This window comes from Vicugna pacos, chromosome 1 (assembly GCF_048564905.1).
Source record: "Vicugna pacos chromosome 1, VicPac4, whole genome shotgun sequence".
In the NCBI taxonomy this organism is placed as follows: Eukaryota; Metazoa; Chordata; class Mammalia; order Artiodactyla; family Camelidae; genus Vicugna; species Vicugna pacos.
The window spans coordinates 52577792-52599274 of NC_132987.1; the positions used below are offsets into that span (position 1 = coordinate 52577792).

Here is a 21483-nt window from a genome sequence, read left to right on the forward strand (position 1 = left end):
AACCATAACTCTCAACTTTTAGACTGTGCATTTATTTCAGTAGACAGCAGAAATAACCTGGATAGAACATCCCTATGCATCCACCATGCTAATAAATTTATTTTTACCTCACTTACTCCTTGATTGAAATTCCCAGTGGAAACAATTAGCCGACACTAGTTCACTTCGCTGGCTGGCTGCTAAGGGCCAGGGAGATGGAGATAGAGGGAAAGTGAGAGAAAGGGAGACATCTGAATTCCTTAGGGAGAGGAAGGCTTTGCTTCTTGCCAAAATAAATACAATATGGAATTCCCCAAATCTTGGATGGAGTGGGGGGCGAGGAGGAATGCTTCATGGACTTACCCACCTCTTTGTTTTGGCTTCCTTCTCTTGGAATATAGCCCGGCCTCCAGCCATCTGCTCTACATTCTCTGAAAGAGATAGGGTTCATTTCCTCAGGGGAGCTTCCATGATCGTTCTCTTCCCATCCCAGTCTGAGTTAGATGGCACTTGTTTGCCCTCATTGCCTCCTTTATGTACCTCTGTGAGAGAACTTTTCAGTTTACTTGACTTTTTATCTTTCTCTCCCAGATTATGGACTCTTCAAAATCAGGAACCATCTCTTATTTGATGAGGTCCAAGAATCTAGTCAAAAATCCAATCCAGGGGAGAGGACCAGCCTGGGTAAGATTTGTAGGTTGTTTTGAAAAACCCAAGTTCACTAGGAAGTGAAAGGAGAGAGAAAATGGTTAGAGGGCCAATGACAAAAGGCCTATTTTGAATTTGCCTAGTAGTTTTAATGATTCCTTGGCATTTACATAACAGTGACTTTCTCTGATCTTATCATTAGGTTTTGGGTTTCTGTCTAAATTTAGGTTCAGTAGTAACCCTCTCCTTGCTTCTGAGTCCAGATCAAATGCTACCTCATTTATGAATCCTTTCCTGATTCCCCAAATGGATTTATTTTTTACTCCTCGAGGGCAAAGACCAGGTCTGTCTTGTTCACCTAACTCTATCCCCAGGACCTGGCAAAGTGCCTGGCACAGATTAAGTAATGAAATATATTTGACTGATAATCACTGTGGGCAGAAGGGGTATGTTGAAAATAGACAAATAGGGAAATTATAAGGCCTCCAAAGTTCTTTCGTGATCCCTGGTTTGGTTCTCACCAACTGCTTCTCTCTTGTTATGCTAATTGGAAGTCCTAATGGATTGTTACCTAGTCTTTTATTCCTGACTTACTCCACTACTGCTATCCCTAACCCCCACCTGTACCCACATCTGCAATGATCCCATTTTTAATCAAAATAATATAAATTACTTCCAGAATAGTGCTGTGAAGAGTTCCATGGGCCCGCACTTCAGCAAAACAATTGTAATTGGTGAAAATTATTTTTAAAAACCACATTTAAAGTCTCTAGAAATTCTCCTAAGTGTGTATAATAAGAAACAGTTATTCAAGAAAATCTACTGAAACTTAGTAAGAACAGATAGAGTGTGTAGCACTTAAGCCACTACACAGTTTCTACCTCACTCTCCCCATCCCAACTCAACATGACGGAAGCTACACTCCAAGTGGGTGTGGTCAAGAAGGTAGGGCTCCTGCTCACCTGGCCCCAGGCAAGGATATTTCCAAAGGAAAGGCAGGCCACCAGCATTTCTCATCCCCCACCATTCCAGGTCCCTTAGGCTAATTTCCAGGTGAGTATTGCTGAGAGGTGGAGGCACCCTTCCTCCAGCTAGCTCCACTGGTGTGGCAGAGGTTCCACACCAAAAAAGGCAAGTCAAGCAGACCAGAGGCTACCACCTCAGCACAGCACCCTGCTTGTAAAGCTGACTGACTTTATTTCAGAGTGTGAGGATGTTCAAGCCTAAGGGAGCTCCTGAGAACAGTGGTAGTAGATAGTTAAGAGGAGGCTGGTAGCTCCAAGAGATCAACAGACGACATCACAGGCCAGCTAGTTTAGCAGTGAGAACCAGGGAAAGAAACAGCTAAGAAAATGCCTCCTGGGATCAGAATAAATCTAAGACTGGCCTCAAAAACCAACCCTGCAAAGGAGTCAAAATGAAAATGAACTTCATGTAAATTAAAAACTGTGCTTCAAAGGATACCACTGAGAAACTGAGAAGGCAATCCACAGAATGAGAGAAAATATTTACAAGTCATATTATCTGATAAGGAACTTGTATCTAGAATATACAATGTACTAGTTTCCCAAGACTGCCATTAACAAAGTATCACAGACTGGGTGGTGGCTTGAACAACAGAAATGTATTGTCTCACAGTTTAGGAGGATAGAAGTGTGAGATCAAGATCGGCAGGGCTGATTTCTTCTGGGGACTGAGAGGAAGAAAATGTTTCATGTTGCTCATCTAGCTTCTGGTATTTTCTGTTTATCTCTGGCATCCATTAGCTTCTGCTTCATCAACCCTGTTTTCTGCCTTCATCTTCACATGATGTTCTACTTAATGTGCATGTCTCTCTATGTCCGAGTTTTCCCCTTTCTATAAGGACAGCCACCATATTGGATTAGGGCCCACCCTAAAACCTCATTTTAACTTGGTTACATCTGTAAAGACCTTATCTCCAAATAAAGTCACATTCTGAGGTATCAAGGGCTAGGACTCCAACAAATATTTTGGAGGAGACATAATTTAACCCATAACATATAGAGAAATTTTACCACTCAATAAACTAAAAAACCCAATTTAAAAGTGGTCAAATGGGGGGAGGGTATAGCTCAATTTGTAGATTGCATGCTTAGCATGCATAAGGTCCTGAGTTTAATCCCCAGTACCTCCATTAAGTAAATAAATAAATAAACCTAATTACCTCCCTCAAAAAAAAAAAAAAGGCAAAAGATCTGAGTAGACATTTCTCCAAAGAAGATATGCAAATGACCAGTAAGCAAAGTTGCTCAATATCATTTGTTATCAGGGAAATGCAGATCAAAACCATAATGAGATACCACTTCATACCCACTAGAATGACTATAATAAAAAAGACACGATTTGTTTGTTTGGTTGGTTGGTTTAAACAAATTGAATTTTTTTAAAAAGACAGATAATAACATGCTGGCAAGGATGTGGGAAAAAATGGAATCCTCATACACTGCTGCTGAGTATTTAAAATAGTACAACTGCTTTGGAAAACAGTCTGTTAGTTCCTCAAAAAGTCAAACATAGAGTTACCATATAACCCAGCTCCTAGGGGTATACCTAAGAGAAATGAAAACATGTGTCCACACAAAAACTTATACATCAATGTTTATAACAGCATTATTTGTAATAGCCAAAAGGTGTGTCTCAAGTGTCTACCAACTGATGAATGGGTAAGTAAAAAGTGACATTTTATCCAGCAATCAAAAAGGAACGGAGCACTGATACATGCTACAACATGGCTGAATTTTAAAGACATTATGCTAAGTGAAAGACGCCAGTCACAAAAGGCCACCTATTGTACAATTCCATTAATATGAAATACCCAGAATAGGCAAATCTATAGAGACAGAGGTTGACTGGTGGTTGCCTAGAGACGGAGGATCTGGCGGAAATGGAGAGTGACTGCTGATGGACATGTGCTTTGTTCTGGGGTGATGAAAAGTTTTAAAATTGACTGTGATGATGATTGCACATTCTGTGAATACACTAAAAACCATTGAATTGTACACTTTGAATGAGTTAATTATATGATATATGAATTATATCTCAATAAAGCTGTTATATGTTTAAAATCCATGTAAACTCCTTCAAAAGGCCCATCCTTAAACAAGGTTCTACTGTATAGCACAGGAACTATATTCAATAGCTTGTAATAACCTATAATGGAAAAGAATCTGAAAATATATATATATGTATGTATGCATAATTGGATCACTTTGCTGTACAGCTGAAACTAACACACTGTAAAGCAACTATACTTCAATTTTTTTTCAAAAGAGCCTCATCCTACCTAAAGCTGCTATTAGAACTGGAGTTGACAGTGAGAAAGAACAAAGGTTCTTCCTTGTTTGCAGTCCAGTGTTCATTCCTGAGGTCTAGAGACAATAGGACTTTGCCCTGCTCAGCATCTTACGTGGACAGGGAGGCACACTTACGGATAGATAATTACAGTGCTATGTGTGAAGACTTGTAATAAGCAGACAATGGGTACAGTAAGCAGAGCAAGCACAGATTTTTGAAGCCAGATGGACCTGGGTTTCAACCCCAGCTCTGCTACTACCAGCCACCATTTCCTTTTTTATAAATTGTAGACAATCATAATAAGCCTTGGAACTGCTGAAGGAATTAAAGGAAGTACTGTCATCAGAGTGGCTATCACAATACATAGCTCAAGACCCTGCACAGCAATGCTTCTCACACTTCAGTTGGCATAGGAATCACCTGAGGGTCCTGTTAAGTTGTAGATTCTGATTCAGTGGGTCTGGGTGGAGCCTGAACGTCTGCATTTCTAACAAGCTCCCAAGTGATGGCCCTAGCGTTGGTTGAGGTCCATCACTTAAGTAGCAAGACCAAAAAGTACCCTATGTATGAAGTGCAAAAGGAGTGTAGAGGAGGAAGCATGAGTTAATCCTTCAGAAGGGAAAGGCTGGAGCTGGACTTTCCCTGAAGTACTGGTGGGGAGTTGGCCAGGAATAAGAAGAGGGACGTACATATTTACAATAGCCAAAACATGGAAACAGCCTAAATGTCCATCAATAGGTAATTGGGTAAAGAAGATGTGGTATATTTATACAATGGAATACTACTCAGCCATAAAAACCAACAACATAACGCCATTTGCAGCAACATGGATGCTCCTAGAGAATGTCATTCTAAGTGAAGTAAGCCAGAAAGAGAAAAAAAAATACCATATGAGATCGCTCATATGTGGAATCTAAAGACTCATGGACAGAGAATACAGACTTGTGGTTACCAGGGGGGTAGAGGGTGGGAAGGGATAGACTGGGATTGCAAAACTGTAGAATAGATAAACAAGATTACACTGTATAGCACAGGGAAATATACACAAAATGTTATGATAAATCACAGAGAAAAAAATGTGACAATGAGTGTGTATATGTCCATGAATGACTGAAAAATTGTGCTGAACACTGGAATTTGACACAACATTGTAAAATGATTATAAATCAATAAAAAATGTTAAAAAAAAAAAAAAGAAGAAGAGGGACGTACATTCCAGGCAGGTGGAAAAGAGTGAGTCAGGACCTTGACATAAGAGTGGAAGGTGACTTCAGAAATAACTTAAGGTATGTGGTAAGCAGCAGCCAGAAACTGGGAAGGTCAGTTGTAAACTATCTTAAACCTGACGTTAATAAGTTTTAACTTTAGCCCAGGCCACTGGTTCTCAAAATGCGGTCCCTGCTCAGCATCATCTGCAAACTTATTAGGAATGCACACTTTAGGGCCCAGCCCAGACTTACTGAATCAGAAACTCTGGAGGAGGGGCCCAATAATCTGTATTTAAACAGTCCTTCGGGTAATGAGGATGCACAGTAAAATTTCAATCACTGGAGAATCACTGGTCCTAGGTAATGGGGGCAGGGCATTGGGCGGTGTTTTAAATAGTAGAGCAAGGTGATCAGATGTGTGTTGTAGAAAGTTGATCCCAGCAGTTGAGATGCACTAGAGGGGGAGAGTAGGAAGGCAGCACCACCAATTAGGAGGCAAGGGCCAGAGTCCAGGTGAAAGAGGATGGGCACCTGGACCAGAGCAACAGCTGAGGGAGTAAGAGGGAGGGAGATGACCTAAGAAGAATTTAGAAGATGGATTCAGTAACACCTGGTGACTAAGGATTCAGTAACACCCGGTGACTAATTGGATGTGACCTGTAAGGGTAAATAAGGGGTGGAAGATTTCAAAGTTTCTATCTCAGATGACTGAGTGGAGGGTGAAACCACTAACCAAAATAGATAAGAAAGGAGAAAAATAAGCCTTGAATGGGGGTGGGGGGAGAATGAATTTCATTATGGATAGGCTGAATTTGCTACAGGGCATTTTAAGGGGAAGTGTCTTAAAGGCACTTGAAAATAATGGTCCAGATTCAGGATGAAGGCCCAAGTTCGTAGTCTAGATTTGGAATTTGTTGGTGTGTAAGGGGTAGCTGAAGCTATGCACAAGGAGAAAATTATTCAAGAAATGAGAAGAGACCAAGGAAAGAAGCGACAGAAACCTCAGTATTCAGGCATAGGCCAAGAAAGAGGACCTGGGGGAGAGACTGAGAAAGAACTAACAGAGGAGTTGAAGAGGATAAGGAAAGAAACACACTGAAGATCTCTCGTATGTCATACAGGGATGTGGTTGGCTGCGAATACCAGAAAGCCTGGTTACAAGTTGTTTAGACAAATGATATTTTTCTTACAGGCAAGCGGGCAGTCCAGGCCTGGCACCATCATCACAGACCCAGGCTCCTGCTTTCCTTCTGCCCATTTTTAAGGTGTTGGCTTGAAGGTTGGTTGAAGGATGGCTGCCGTACCTTCAGGCATCACATCCAAATTCAAGGCAGAATGAAGGGGACAAAAGGACCAAGGCAGGGCCAGCTACATCTCTCCCTTTCTTTGGGAGTCTCTCTTTTTATTCATTGAACTTGTGATTTCATCTTTTTGCCTAAAACTTAGTCACATTGCAATAGAAAAGAACAAATCTGACTCCATACTAGGTCTGTTCCTTTGGCTTTAACCCTGTGCTCTGTTTCCTGGGCTTAGTCGTGCTGGTTCTGCACCTTTTGTAAAGGAACGCTGCCTTCAGTTTGAAATATATGGGATAGCCTATTCTCAAGGCTTCGAATTTTAAGGGTATTAACAGTTTTCCATTCAGATAAAGATAAAAAGTTACAGAATAGAAAATAGCATTTATTTTGTTGGAGGTTTACAGGGACAACATGACCTGACCCACACGAACAAAGGATTCCAACCATAAGACCATACCCTTTCCCCTTTTAGTATAAAAGGAGCCTGAATTCTGACTTGGGACATCTCCAGGACATCAGTCTGCCATCTTCTCAGTCTGCCAGCTTTCCGAATACAGTCATTATTCCTGGTCCCAATACCTCGTTTTCCAATTTATTGGCCTGTTGTGTGGCAAGCAGAATGAGTTTGGACTTGGTAACAACATGGTCACTCCTGGCTGCAAGGGAGGATAGGAAACTTGAGTGTTTAACTTTCCAGCTTCTATAGAAGAAGGCAAGGGAGAAAGAGTTAGGAATGGATGTGAAGTCTGCCAAGCTGTTGTGAATGCCACATCTAAAAGGAGAGAGTTAGTTACAAGGAGAGAGATGCAGTGACAAAGCAAGGGGAGGAGAGACACAGCTTCTTAGTTCTATGCTGTCGCATAAATTTTTTTGCACAAAATGTAAATGTCAACATTGTACAAGCAGTACACGATTGAGTCCAAAAAAACAAAAAAAGTTCCCAGCTATCATTTCCCCATTATGATTTGTTTTAAACTTTGAAACAGATTGCCTGTATTTTAGGTCATGAAGATCCAAACTCATTCTGTACATATTATCTGACTACTCAGATTCTCCACTTGGTCTTGTCTATAGTGAACAGAATACAAGCAGCACAGAAAATTCCTGACAGTTTCTACTCCTTTTGTTCCTTCTGTTCCTTTTGTAACGTGAACAATTCTTCTCTAGGCACATTTATGACTCTTCTGACGTGATGTGTTGTTCAGCTGGGGAGGAACACCAAACCTAGATGAGTTTACTTTGAACATACGAAGAAGGCATTTTGTAAGCATAGAAGGAGAAACATAATGGCCACACAAAATACAAGAGTTTGGAGATGTTTGGAGAATAAAAGATATGCATAAGGTATGTATACCTCACTGCCAAAGTGAATTTATAGAAGATTGTTCTTCCCAATTAAAATCCCCTGTTCACTTGCATTGGAAGAATCCGAGATCTGATTGCAGGGGCACCATCCCACTGTCTGCCACTGGGTGCACCATTGTGAAGGCCAAATAAGACTTCTAATGTCAGGGATAGTACTCCGAGCAGTAATTGATTTTTGAAACCTGACATATATGGAGCATTATTTGTTTAGGCTTAGTCTAGGCCACCGGAGGCATTATTATATTTGGAAATGAGGGCTGTTTATGGTCAGGTCAGGATTATCTATACCTCTTGACTAAGGGCATTCAAGGGGCATTTCTGGAACACTTGGCTATAAAATAGGAACCCAGGGGAAGATCATGACAAAAGCTAGCAGAGGAGAATACAAGTAAATACCATCAAGAAAATTAAAGGATATAAAAAATTCTGTTGACAAATAAATAAGCTCAACATGTGTCATTATTTATTTTTCATAATAGAGAGGTGTAGTGTACATAAGACCAATTTAAAAATAATAAACAAAAATATCTCAGTATTGTGTTAAAACTTGATCTAGAAGTTTAAGTAGAATAACTTTTGTACATTCCCCTTTTTACGTTGTCTAGATCCACCACAATCAAATCATACTCCAGCTGAAATTTTATATGTACTTTACCTTACCTTTACAAGTATTTTTCAGGTATTTTTTAGCCTATGCCCAGAGATAACTTTTTTAAACAACTTTATTGAGACACACACTTTTGCTATGTACATTCCTGTACAATTCTGTGTAGATATATGCTTTCATTTCTCTTGGGTACTTGCCTAGGAGTGTAACTCCCCCATTCCCCAAATTTGTATTCACAGGGGCTGCACAATCCACATGGAAGGATGGGGTCCGATAAGATCTGCAAGGGTGTGATTTGGTTTTTGCCAAAATTCAAATAGGCCAACTAGACTGTCGGTTTCTTGCTTGGATCTGGTGGGGGACAGTCATCTGCAAATTGTAGACACCTAGCAGCACTATCTCAGATTCCTCTTTCTCCCTAATGCTGCTGTCTGCTCCTGAGCCCTGGTCAATGTAAGACTTCTGCCAGAATCAGGCAGCCTTCCAAGTTGGGCCAGGGGAAGTGGGCTTCTGGTCTCCTCCACACTTAGCTGGATATTTCTAAGCCCCTGTCTCAGGGTTAGACCCCCAAAGCAGGAGAATACAGATATACTCATGCTGACCATTTACCCTACCTCTTTGTCCATGAAATTTATTTTTATCTCCCTAGTTCCTATTCTCATTTTGGGTCTTAGTTTAAGGCTCAATGGGGCCTTTCCTGCTCTTTCAGATTAGAGTGACAGTTCATTTCAGAAGGGCAGGAACTGTTTTGTTCATTTCCAATCCTCATTATCTAACATAGTGCTGGGCGCACAGTGCCAGGATACAGAATAGAAACACAATAAAAATTTGTTGGGCAAATATTGTTAATCTGTCTTTACCCCTAATAGACTTTATGATCAGGAGGCCAAGGGTGACACATTATAAATCCCTCTATTCCCTTGTCACGCAGGGCTTTCTAGTAAGTTCTTGGCCTTACTGTTTATTTATTCAACAAATATTTGTTCCAGCTTGGTCCAAGATAACATATACAAATATCATAGCTACTGTTGTTATTGCTGTGGAAGCTTCATAAATGCCAATGAATATTCTGTGTGACTTGGGGGGGTACTCGTCACCTACCTCTAAGAAGTAAAATTATATACGTACGATCGCGTCTTTAGCGGACCGGCGCCCCTCCCCTCCAGGCAGCGCAGCAGTGCAGGGCACTGAGGGCGGGGGTGAGAGGCTGGGCTAGCCCCAACCCCGCCCGGGCTCCGGCCCCGCCCACAACCATGAGAGCTCCGCCCCCGGAACCGCGCGCGCGCCGCCGCCGCCGCCGCCGCCGCTGGCGCCGCGCGCGCCCCGCCCCGCCCCTACTGGTGACGTGCAGGCCAAACGGGCCGGTCGGGCACTGCTGAGCCGTGCTCTTCCGCGGGCTCCGGGGTCGCTGGGGCCTCCTGGCGCGGCGGCTTCGCCGGGCTTGGCCCGCTCCCACCCCTCCCCCGTGCCCTCTCGCGGCACCTGGCGGGCCTGCGCTTCAGCAGGAGACCGGAGAGAGGGTGAGTGTTGGCGGGAGCGGGATGGGACCGCCGGGCGCGCGCGCCGCTCTCCCGGGCATTGTCTGGGCGGGGGCGGCGCGGGCACGTGCGCGCCCCTCCCCCATCGCGGCGGCCGCGCCGGCCCCCAGGCTGAGGGGAGGGAGGGAGCGGGTGACGAGAGGAGAGGTTCCGGAGGAGGAGGCTGGGTCCGCGGTGAGTGCGTGTGGCCGGGGAGTCTCCGAAGCGGGAACCCGGAATTTGGGTGTGTGGGGTGTCTTTTTATAAGGGGCACCGCGCTCTCTGAGGAGATGGTGGTCCTTTGAGCCCCAGTGGCTGGAGCTTTCTGAATGTTAAACCTGGTGGCCGGTGATGGGATTGGAGACGAGATTTCGCCCCAGCACTAGCAAGTAGTAGATCCATCAGCAAGAATCCTGGAGTCTCTCTCCAACCTGTCGCCTTCCCTACCGTCTCCTTCCACCGTGAAGGATGAGTAGGATTTAGGAAGGTTGGAGGCTGTTCCAGGGATGGCGCCCGAGTTAAAGCACCAGAGGTGTGAGACGGTGCAGGGTTGGAATGGAAAGCTTGGGAAAATGAGTACTTGGAGGAAAAGCTGCTTTGGTAGGTTGTGGCCAGATTGCAGAGGACAATGAGGTTTATATCAAACCTTTTTTTTTCTATTATGAATGTAATTATGTTAAAAAAAACAGAAAGCGGAGAAAAATATCACCAGTAATTCTACAGCCCTGACACATCATTCTTAGAGTTTTGACGTTTGCTCATATTTTCTTCTGAGCTTATAACAGTTACAGAGTTTTAAGTACAATTTTCCATTCACTTTTCTTGTTAATATGTAAAAATGCAATGTAATATATTCAGCAGTACAATTTCGTCTTTCTTAATAAGCAAGTAGCAGGTATTTATCATAGAAAAATGTAAAAATACAAGAAAACGAGGAAAAGTACGCATAGTTTTACTGTCTAGAGGTATTATCATTGAGTGTATAGTTTTGGTTGTGTGTGTTCTTTCAAAAATAGGAGCAGGTGAGGCCCTTTTTAGGAATTTAGTTTTTATGAGACACCTTTGAAGGTTTTAAGAAGGCAAGTCGCATAATTTGCTGCACAGAGGAAGAGGGCAAGAGTGGAAGCTGGGAGGTCAGTTAGTTTACAGTACCCTGGAGTAGGTCTGTGGTTGTGAAGATGGAGAAGAGTAGAAAAATTAACAAGTATTTTGGAGGTAGACTGAACAAGACTTGGAAATGGATTGGTGAGGGAAAGGGAGAACTTTTTGCTTTTTGATCCTTGTTTTGAGCAACTAGGAGTAGATGGTGGCATTCAGTGAGAATGGAAGAGAGAAATTTGAGGTGGGAGAAATCATGAGTTCTGTTTTGGGTGTATTAAATTTGAAGTGTATATTGGATACAAAAATCAGTATGTTGAGGCAATTGGTTGTACAGGTTTGGAGCTTCTAGAAGAGAGAGCCTAGAGCTGGAGATAAAATTTGGGAAATATTCAGTATACAGATGATACTCAAAGTTATAGGACTACATGAGATCACTTGGGGAAAAAGTATAGATAGAGAAGTGAAAACTGAGTGGAGACTCAGACATTCCAATGCTTGGAGTTCTTGCAGAGTAAGAAGATTGAGCACATGACAGAAGAAACAGTGAGGTAGGAGGAAAAGCAGGAGACTGGTATCATAGAAGTCATGAGAGAGAAGTTTCTAGATGGTAGAGACTCGGTCTGTCAGTGCTTCTGAGTTGTTTAGTGAGATGCTCAATTGGATCTGGCAATGCTGAAGTTATTAGTTTGGTCTTTCGTATTATTATCCAGAGTTCTAGAATCAGGAGGTGGAAACAAATCATGAGGAAGTGAAGACAATAAGTATGAGTTAGAAACAGCGCCCCTAAATTAGAAACAGGTGCCCTTGTTCAAGACACCTTATTTTCATCTTCCTCCAAACTAAATTTGATAATGAAAAATGATGTCTTGTTTCATTCCTTGATTACCACTATGTGTGAACATTTTTTCACATTTATTGGCCATTTGTGAATTTCTGTTCCTGTCCTCTGTGCATATTTTGATTTGTGTTTGTCATTTTTCTAACTGATTGATTTTCTAATTGTCAAGCGTTCTCTAGATACTAAAAATATATAGCCTGATATAAAGCTTACAGAATTTTCCCCCTTATGTGTCCTCCCCCTCACCTCTGTTCTCTGGAATAAATACTCCAGAAGGAAAGACATGGTTAATAATAGAAAAACCATACTTACCACTTAACTCCTATATGTACTTTTTTTTTCAATTGTAGTAAAATACACATAACATGAAATTTACCACTGTAACCATTTTTAAATGTACAGTTCAGTGGTATTAAATACATTCATTATGTTGTGAAGCCATCACCACCATCTCCACAACCGTTTTCATTTTGTAAAACTGAAACTTTAAACCCATTAAGCAATAACCCTCATTTCCTCCTTACCCCCAGCTCGGGACAGTCACGATTTCTACTTTCTGTCTCTGAGATTTTTGACTACTCTGAGTACCTCATATAAGTGGAATCAGACAATATTTGTCCTTTTGTAACTGACTTATTTCACTTCGCATAATGTCCTCAAGGTTCATTCATGTTGTGACATATGTCAGAATTTCTGTCCTTTTTAAAGGCTAAATAATATTGCAGTGTATGTATATATCATGTTTTGTTTATCCATTCATCTGTTGATGAACACTTGAGTTGCTTCCATCTTTTGGCTCTTGTGAATAATGCTCCTAAGAATGCGGGTGTACAGATACCTGTTTGAGTCCCTGCTTTCAGTTCTTTGGGTATTTACCCAAAAGTGGAATTGCTGGATCATACAGTAATTTTATTTTTAATTTTCTTAGCAACTGCCATACTGTTTTCTATAGTGGCTACACCATTTTATATTCCCACCAACAGCGCACAAGTGTTCCAACTTCTTCATGTCTTCACCAGCACTTGTTTTCTGTTTTTTTATGGTAGCCATCCTAATGGATGTCAGGTGATACCTTGTTCTGTTTTTGATTTGCACTTCCCTAATATTAGTGATGTTTATTATCTTTTCATGTGCTTATTGGCCATTTGCATGTCTTTGGAGAAATGTCAATGCAAATCCTTTGCCCATTTTTGAATCAAGTTTTTTGTTGAATTTTAGGAGTTCTCTCTATATCCTGGTTATTAATCTGTTATCAGATACATTATTTGCAAATATTTTCTCCCATTCTAGGGGTTGCCTTTTTCCCTTTGGTAGTATCTTTTGATGCACAAAATTTTTCAGGAAGTCCAGTTTGTCTCCTTTTTCTTTCATTACCTGTCTTTGGTGTCATAGTCGAGAAATTGCCAAATCCAATTTTGTGAAGCTTTTGTCTGTTTTCTTCTAAAACTTTTATTGTTTTAAGTTTTGTATTTATGTCTTTGATCTATTTTGAGTTAGTTTTTGTGCATGGTATTAGGTAAGAATCTAACTTCTTTCTTTTGCATATAGATATCCAGCTTTCCTAGCTCTATTTGTTGAAAAGACTGTTTTCCCCATTGATGGTTTTGGCACCCTTGTCAAAAATTATTTGACCATATATGTAAGAATTTATTTCTGGGCTCTCTCTTCCACTGGTCTGTATATCTGTGTTTATGCCAGTACCACACTTGTTTTGATTACTGTAGCTTCTAGTAAGTTTTGAAATCAGGAAGTGTGAGTCCTCCAGTTTTTTTTTTTTTTCAAGATTGTTTTGATTATTTAGGGTCACTTGAGATTTCATATGAATTTTAGGGTGGGTTTTTCTACTTCTGCAAAAAATGTCATTGGGATTTTGATAGGGATTGCATTGAATTTGTAGATGGCTTTGAATAGTATTGACTTTAACAATACTGTCTTGAACATGGAATGTGTTACCAATTATTTATGTCTTCTTTAATTTCTTTCAGCAATGTTTTGTAGTTCTCATTGTATAAGTCTTTCACCTCCTTGGTTACTTCCTAAGTGGTGGTGTTTTGGGGGGGGTTTTTTGGTGATTTTATAAATGGAAATATTTTTGTAATTTCCTTTTCATATTGTTTATTCATTTATAGAAATACAACCAATTTTTATGTGTTGACTTGGTATCCTACTATTTGCTGAGTTCATTTATTAGTTCTAACAATTTGGGGGTGGAATCTTTAGGATTTTCTACATGTAAGATCATGTCCCCCTATGTTAAAAAGCCTTCATATTCATTCGGTTGATACACTGTAATTTGCTATGGATTGTTTCTAGTTTTTTATCATAATATATATAGAAAGAGGAGAACTAACATTTAAGTTGTAGATCTGTAAGTACAACCCACACATGATATACATCACCAGCTTTGAGAGTATTTCCTTAGGATAGATTCTCAGAAATACTTGATTCTCCTCTCTTCTCATTCAGTCACAGAGAATAGAATTCTTCATTGCCACCTCCTTAAATTGGCCCGCACCTCCCTGTCTTTAACCCTGACCCCCTTTCAGTCTGTTTTCTACACTGCTACTGAATGGAGGGTGAGGGTCAGGATTGGTGCACTTTTCCCTCATAGAAAACAAGACTTATGAAACAGATTGTTTCTGTATTATCTGCTCTGTGGGAGTTAGGGAAAAAAAGAGTTTTTGAAGGCTATAATACACTTCATGGATGAATTGGAATTTGATTTGATTCTTGAAGGATGAATAGCTTTTCAGTAAGCAGGGAGAAGGTAGGGATGGAATACGAACTCGTTTGAGAGGCAGTTAGGTAATTAGGAGAAGTTCAGGCATGAGCTTTGATGATTGTGAACAAGGAGAGGTAGAAGAACTAGTTCTCCTAACCAAGGATTGTTTATTCTGTTTATTTGAAGAATGAGCTATAGGGTAAGTGTGGGGAGAGACCTGTTATGTGGTGGTAACAAAGGCTAACAGTGACCACGATGCCAAGGAGCAGAGGCTTCAACTTTATTCGTAATGTTTTTATTCTCAGAGTTGGGGATACGTTGGTGATCGTTACCTATTTTGTTTTAATTAGTTTATTTGAGAGTGTATACTTTTTTGTTGAGATAAAATTCACCATTTGAAAGTGTATAATTTGGGGCTTTTTTTTTTTTTTGGTATATTCACAAGGTTGTACAACCATTACTACCATCTAATTCCATAACATTTTTGTGATTCCGGAAAGAAACCCCATTCCTATTTGCAGTCAGTCTCAGTTCCCTCCTCATCTCATCCCCTGGCAGTCACTTGTCTGTGGATTTTCCTGTTTCTGGACATTTCACAGAAATATCATATAACCTGTGGCCTTTCATATCTGGCTTTTTTAACTTAATTAGCATGATATATTCAAAGTTGACCTGCATTGTAGCATGTGTACTTCATTCTTTTTTAATGCTTGATAATCCATTGTATGAATATATCATGTTTTGTTTGTCTAGTCACCAATTGATAGACATTTGAGTTGCTTCCATTTTTTCACACTTATGAATAATGCTGTTATGAACATTTATACATACAAGTTTTTATGTGGACATACATTTTCAGGAGTGGAATTGCTGGGACACATAGTAATTCTGTGTTTAATTTTTTGAGGTACTGACAAATTGTTTGCCACAGCGACTGTACCATTTTACGATTCCACCAACAATCTATGAGGGTTCCCATTGTGTATTCTTTATACATTTTTTGACAGTCTATATTTAATTGGTTTGTGTGTTTAAATAGATTATTGAGTACAATTGGCATACCATAAACTGCACATATATAAAGTATATAACTTGATAAGTTTTGACATATACACCTGTGAAACTGTCATGACAATCAAGATAGTAAACGTATGCATCATCCTACCAATTTTTCTCATGCCCCTTTGTGATCCCAGTCTCTCTCCTCCCCATCGCCCCATCGGCAACCACTCGTCAGGTTTCTGTCACAATAGACTAGTTTACATTTTATATAAATGGAATCATCGTAGTATATTCTTTTTTCTTAAGCTGACTTCTATCACTCAGCATTATTTTGAGGTTAATTCATGTTGTTGCATGTATCAGTTCATTCCTTTTTATTGATTAATGTATTCTATTGTTTGGATATATCACAATTTGTTTATCCATTCACCTGTTAGTGGCCATTTGGGTTGTTTCTAGTTTTTGAGTATTGTAAGTAAAATTGCTGTGAACATTTGTGTACAAGTTTTTGCACGCACATATGCTTTTATTTCTCTTGGGTAATACCTAGGAATAGAATGAGTCATATCATAGGGTTTGTTTAATTTGTTAAGAAACTGCCAAACTGTTTTCCAAAGTGGTTGTACCATTTTACATTCCTGCCACTAATGTATGAGAATTCCAGTTGTTCTACATTCTCTGTAGTTTCTTTTCAACATATGGAGAAGTAAGAAGAGAACAGAAAGATACATAAAGACACCTATAATCCATCTCCCAGATTAGTCCTTTTGGCATTTTTGACCCCATGTCCATGGTTAGAAAATTCAAACATTATGGTCAGGAATAAAATGAAAAGCAAAAGCACTACCCAGATGTAACTATTGTTAATCATTTTTTATCATTTCTTCCAGAAAAACCTACCCAAGCATCTACCAGCATTGTTTGTGGTCTTCTCTTTCCCCTTGTTTACACAGAAAGAATCAAAGCATACATTACCATTCTGCACCTTGGTTTTTTCACTTTACAATTTATCTTAGAGGTATTTTCACATTAGCACATTTTTTAGTGGCTGCATTGCAAACAGTTTTGCTATAAGAAAACACGAATTTGTTTCAGTGCAATTGATATATTAGAGAACTATTTGAGTATAATGTGAATTTCACATTTGCTTTTGGGTCATTTTGTCTGTAAGAAATGCTAGGTAAATGGAGAAGTCTGCACCCTGTTGAATTGAGCCACAGAAGGAAAATACAAGTCGCATGCAGGTACACACCTCAGAGGTCCTCCAGCAACCTCAGCTTACTGCTGTGTTATGAGCCACACCCATGCACATCTGGTGTTATAATTTTCTGTTGATTTCAGATTAGCCTCCTACTACTTTGCAGTAACTCACAAGCTGTAACCTTTCGATGCCCACTTCCACAAGCAAACTTGAGGTCTTTTTCAAGTGCCACATTTAATGTAGCATTTATATAATTCTTAACCATTTAATGTGTAAAACTGTGCTACCGTTTTTATTAGATTCCTTTTTTTTTAATGTTACTGATAAAATTTTTGAGTGTTGTGCCCAAACCCATTTTTTCCCATAAGCCTATAGTTTTTAGTATGTAAACTTATACAGCATGGTGATTTTTAAGAATGCATATGTCACATTATAGTGGAACTTATCTGTCCTATAGTATGATTGTACATAATTTCTTTATTTTTAAATTTGTTTTATTTTTTAAAATTGTTAAATACATTGTATATACCAAGGAGCACATATAATAAGAAGGTATATTTTAAAGAATAATAATAAAGTAACAAATACCTACTTAGCTACCCTGCAGTTTAAGAAATGGGAGATGACTGATACTTTTGAACCTCCTTGTACTCCTCTCACTGATCATTTTCTTCCTTTTTGAATATTTGAAATATTTGACAAAAATATTAAATTTGAAAGTGTTAACAAATCTGTGTCTAACCCCTCCCCCCAAATGGTCTTGCTAATGTTAATTCCTCAGCTGACCACCTTGTCCTCCTGCAAGTGTGCACATGCATACTTGGGGAAGGATAATCTGTCAATGAATTTCTTTTTAAGGTTAGTATCTAGTGGGTTTGTTATTGTTATTTTTTATAATGGCTTTGGTGAGCTCTAATACATTTACCATAAAATTCACTCCTTTAAAGTGTGGAACAGTGGGGGAGTTTTGGGTTTTTTTGGTTTTTTTTAGTATTTTTAAAAAGTTTTGCAACCATCACTATATCTAATTCCAGAAAACTTTCACCAATAGATATATTTTTGTAAATAAGTAGATTTTCTAGATTAGGCCATGTTGATCTAAAGAAAAACCAATTTTCTAAAAAATGTCATATGTTTTAAGGTACTTGTTTTCTTTCTAGAATCTCAGCTCCTAGTAGAAAGGCATGAGACTTACTCCTATAGGATTTATTGTCAGTTTGAAAGCTCCAGTGAAAAATCCCTATTTAGTGAAGTGTGCAAGATTTGGCTTAATTTATATATTCTCAGTGACTCTGTCTAAGAGTTTGACACAATCTTTATCTGGTCCATATCCTTTTCTTTTCAACTTGGATTTGTTAGACAAGTTTTGTTTTGTTTTTTTCTTTTTGTTTCTCTTGGAAACAAAACTTTTATGGCTTTACAAGTGAAACAACGAGATTGTCACATGAGTCAGAACTATCACTTTAGATAATTTCAGTGATTTTGTCTGAAAGTGACTCCAAGAAAGTTACTGGAATGCTATATGGACTACTTTCTGTCAGCTTAAGAATTTACCCTAAATATCTCAAAACTCGTAAACATCCCAGATAGCTCACTCTGTCCAGAAAAAAGTAAGTTGAAGTGCTGGGGGAAAGGATAGGTAAAACTTACCTAAGTCCAGCTCTCCAGTTTTGCACTAATGGATAGAAATAGGGCGTGAATAATTTAGAATAGCTGTTTGATCGTAAACTCTTTTTCTTCTTACTTTGCAAGATTGAAGACAGTACTGTCCTGAATGGATTCTGGGGCAGATCTTATATAGCATCTTCTGCGGTCTTAAGCAATTTTATTTATAATAGGAAAGTAGGTGTTTTTGACCTGGAAGTAGGTAATACTTAAATGATAATAGTTTTTTGAGCTCAACTGTCTAGCTGTTTCCATTTTGCTCAGTTCTTTCTATGATTCACATCAGTTTGATGCTAATGACTGACCTCTGTCAGCTTCCCACCATTCTGGTCCAGTGTAAAATTATGGCTATTTTAATTTAAAAGACCTATTTTTCTTTCCATACCAGATGAGTTGAAGATACAGTGATTGTGTTGGCCAACAAGTAATAGTAGTCCCCCTTTCTCCATGGTTTTGCTACCCAGAGTTTTGCTTTCCATGGTTTCAGTTACCTGCCATCAACCATGGCCTGAAAATATGACATGGAAGATTCCAGAAATAAGTTTTAAATTGCACGCTTTTCTGAGTAGCATGATGAAATCTCGTGCCATCCCTTCTGTCCCACCAGGGATATGAATCATCCCTTTGTCTAGTGTATTCTGACACTTAGTCACTTAGTAGCCTTCTTGGTTATCACATCAACTGTTTTGGTATTGCAGTGCTTGTGTTCAGGTCACCTTTATTTTATTTAGTGATGACCCCAAAGTGAAAGAATAATGATGCTGGCAATTCAGATACGCCAAAGAGAAGCTGCAAAGTATTTTCTTTAGGTGAAAAGATGAAAGTTAATGAGAAAAAAATTTTGGTTGCTAAGATCTGCTGTAAGAATGAATCTTCCATCTGTGAAATTGCGAAGAAGGAAGAAGAAATTTGTGTTAGTTTTGCTCTCACACCTCAAATGGCAAAAGTTATAGCTACAGTGTATGAAAAGTACCTAGTTAAGATAGAAAAGGCATTAAGTTTTGGGGTGGAAGACATGAACAGAAAACAGCATTCAGTACTGTCCTCTGTTTCAGGCATCCACTGGGTGTCTTGGAATGTTTCCCCCACAGATGAGGGGATACTCTATGTTCAAATGGTTTTGTGTATAAGTACCTGACTTAGAGTAAATAGGATAGAGTTTTTGTCAGTATCAACTTAAATGAAAATGAGAACAAAATCGTCTCTTCTTCCTTTTAGATTTGTCTGAGTCTTTTCTATAATAGACTACTTCAGATGGCTTGTATTATGAAAAATAAGCCTAATTTGGGGGAGAAATTTTTTCAGTTATCTGTATCAATGGGAGATGACGGTTCTATAAGTAATCTTCAAATAGAGGAAAAAGTTAAATTGATATTGAAATATATATTTTGACTCTTCTGGAAAAACTTCATGCCTAATGATTTTTGTCAGTATACTATTAAAATGGGTATTCTTTCTTAGTGTGCACATCGGACAGTCTTTGTGAAGCATGGATGGTGTCAGGGTAAAAGCTCCTGCTGTTTTTAGTTTGCAAAATATAACTCGTGAAATGGATTACATACATTTGGATTACTGAAAGTCAGTTGCATTAATGTATTCCTAAAAGTCCAACATTAGACATGGACAGTGCAAATCACCTTGCTTCTGAATATCCCCAATACTTTAAATATTGCTGGTAATAAATCCTTCTAGTCACGATCCACTATTCTTTTAATACCCCACTGGATTGAATTTGTATCTGCATATATTCACAAATGAAAACTGGTCTCTCATTTTCCTCTGAGGATGCTTTTTGGCCACATTTCCATAGGTTTAGATATATTGTGTCCTTTTTGTTGATATTTTTTAAATAGTCTGTTATTTTAATTTCCTTTTTGAGTTATGAGCATGAAGTATTTAGAAGAGTACCTTATTTTCCATTTAATAGTGAGTTTTTGTTAATAATTTCATATTTAATTCTATTAAAATCAGAATATGGCTGTAACATTTCCTTATTTTATAATAATTGAGACTTCATATAATTTATGTGATTTAATTTTAATAAATTTTATAGACATTTCAAATGGGTTATTCTCTTTTGGGTTCAGAGTTGTACATATCCATAAATCTGGCTTGTAAATTACATTGTCTGTATCATCTGTATTTTTATCTGTTGTCTTCTTGATCTTTTAAATTTATGAGAGAGGTATGTTCAAATTCTCCTGTTATGATTGTGATTTTCTTAAATTCTCCTCGTGTTTCTGGTTTATGTTTTATGTTTAGAGATGATGTTGTTTGATGTATAGTTTGACATATCTTTTCGATTGTGTCTTTTAATAGTAATAAAATCTTTTTGTATGAAATTTTTTGCCTTAAATTTTTCTGTTATCAATCTTGCCATTTCTGCTATCTTTTTGCTTGTTTGTGTCTGTGTATCACTTTGCACATGCCTTTATTTTAAACATTTAGCTATAATACCTTTGAATATTTGAAGGTATAGCAATATTAACAAATAGACTTGTAAGTATTATAAAAAAAAAAGGATGAAAGCTAGTAGATATGTTCCCTATGGGTGTTTGTATTTTTGCATATATTTTAGTTATCCCTTCATGTATTTATTCAGCAAATAATTTTTTGAGAGCTTCCAAGAACTTTGGAGAGGGAATATGGGGAGAGCTATCTTGGACAGTATAATCAGAGAAGGCCTTCTCTAATAAGGTGGGCATTTGAGCAGGATCTGGTAAAGTTAACCTGGGGGAAGAGCATTCCAGGCAGAAGGAATCCTAAGTCCCAACACCCTTAGGAAAGATTGAGGGGTACTTTCTAGAAACCCAGTGTGTCTGGATCTTAATGATTAAGGACGGTGAAGCAGGCAGGGCCCAATTCATGTAAGATCTTGAAGGTCATGTTAAGGAGTGTTATGGGAAACCACTGGAAAATTTCAAGCAGGGGAGAGCTTGATCAGATATGTTTGTATAGTCCTTTTCCCAAGGTATAGTTTATATACAGTGAAATACCCAGATTTTTAAGTGTATAGT

General features: G+C 38.8%; 1 protein-coding gene and 1 long non-coding RNA gene across 4 annotated transcripts in view; both read left to right on the forward strand.

Moving 5' to 3' along the window:
- The first annotated feature begins 581 nt into the window (after nt 1-581).
- LOC140696811 (uncharacterized) lies at nt 582-7795 on the forward strand. Its single transcript, XR_012073364.1, has 2 exons — nt 582-663; nt 7616-7795. It is a non-coding gene; the product is annotated as an uncharacterized lncRNA (long non-coding RNA).
- A 1970-nt stretch (nt 7796-9765) lies between these two features.
- YEATS2 (YEATS domain containing 2) overlaps nt 9766-21483 on the forward strand; it is a 92187-nt gene continuing 80469 nt past the window's right edge. For 2 of the 3 annotated variants that reach the window (XM_072961975.1, XM_072961992.1), the window contains exon 1: nt 9766-9940. The gene's annotated coding sequence lies outside the window, so the exon portion shown is untranslated. Of the gene's footprint in view, nt 9941-10030; nt 10133-21483 lie in introns of those variants that run through there. The other variant, XM_072961983.1, reaches the window with a different exon arrangement.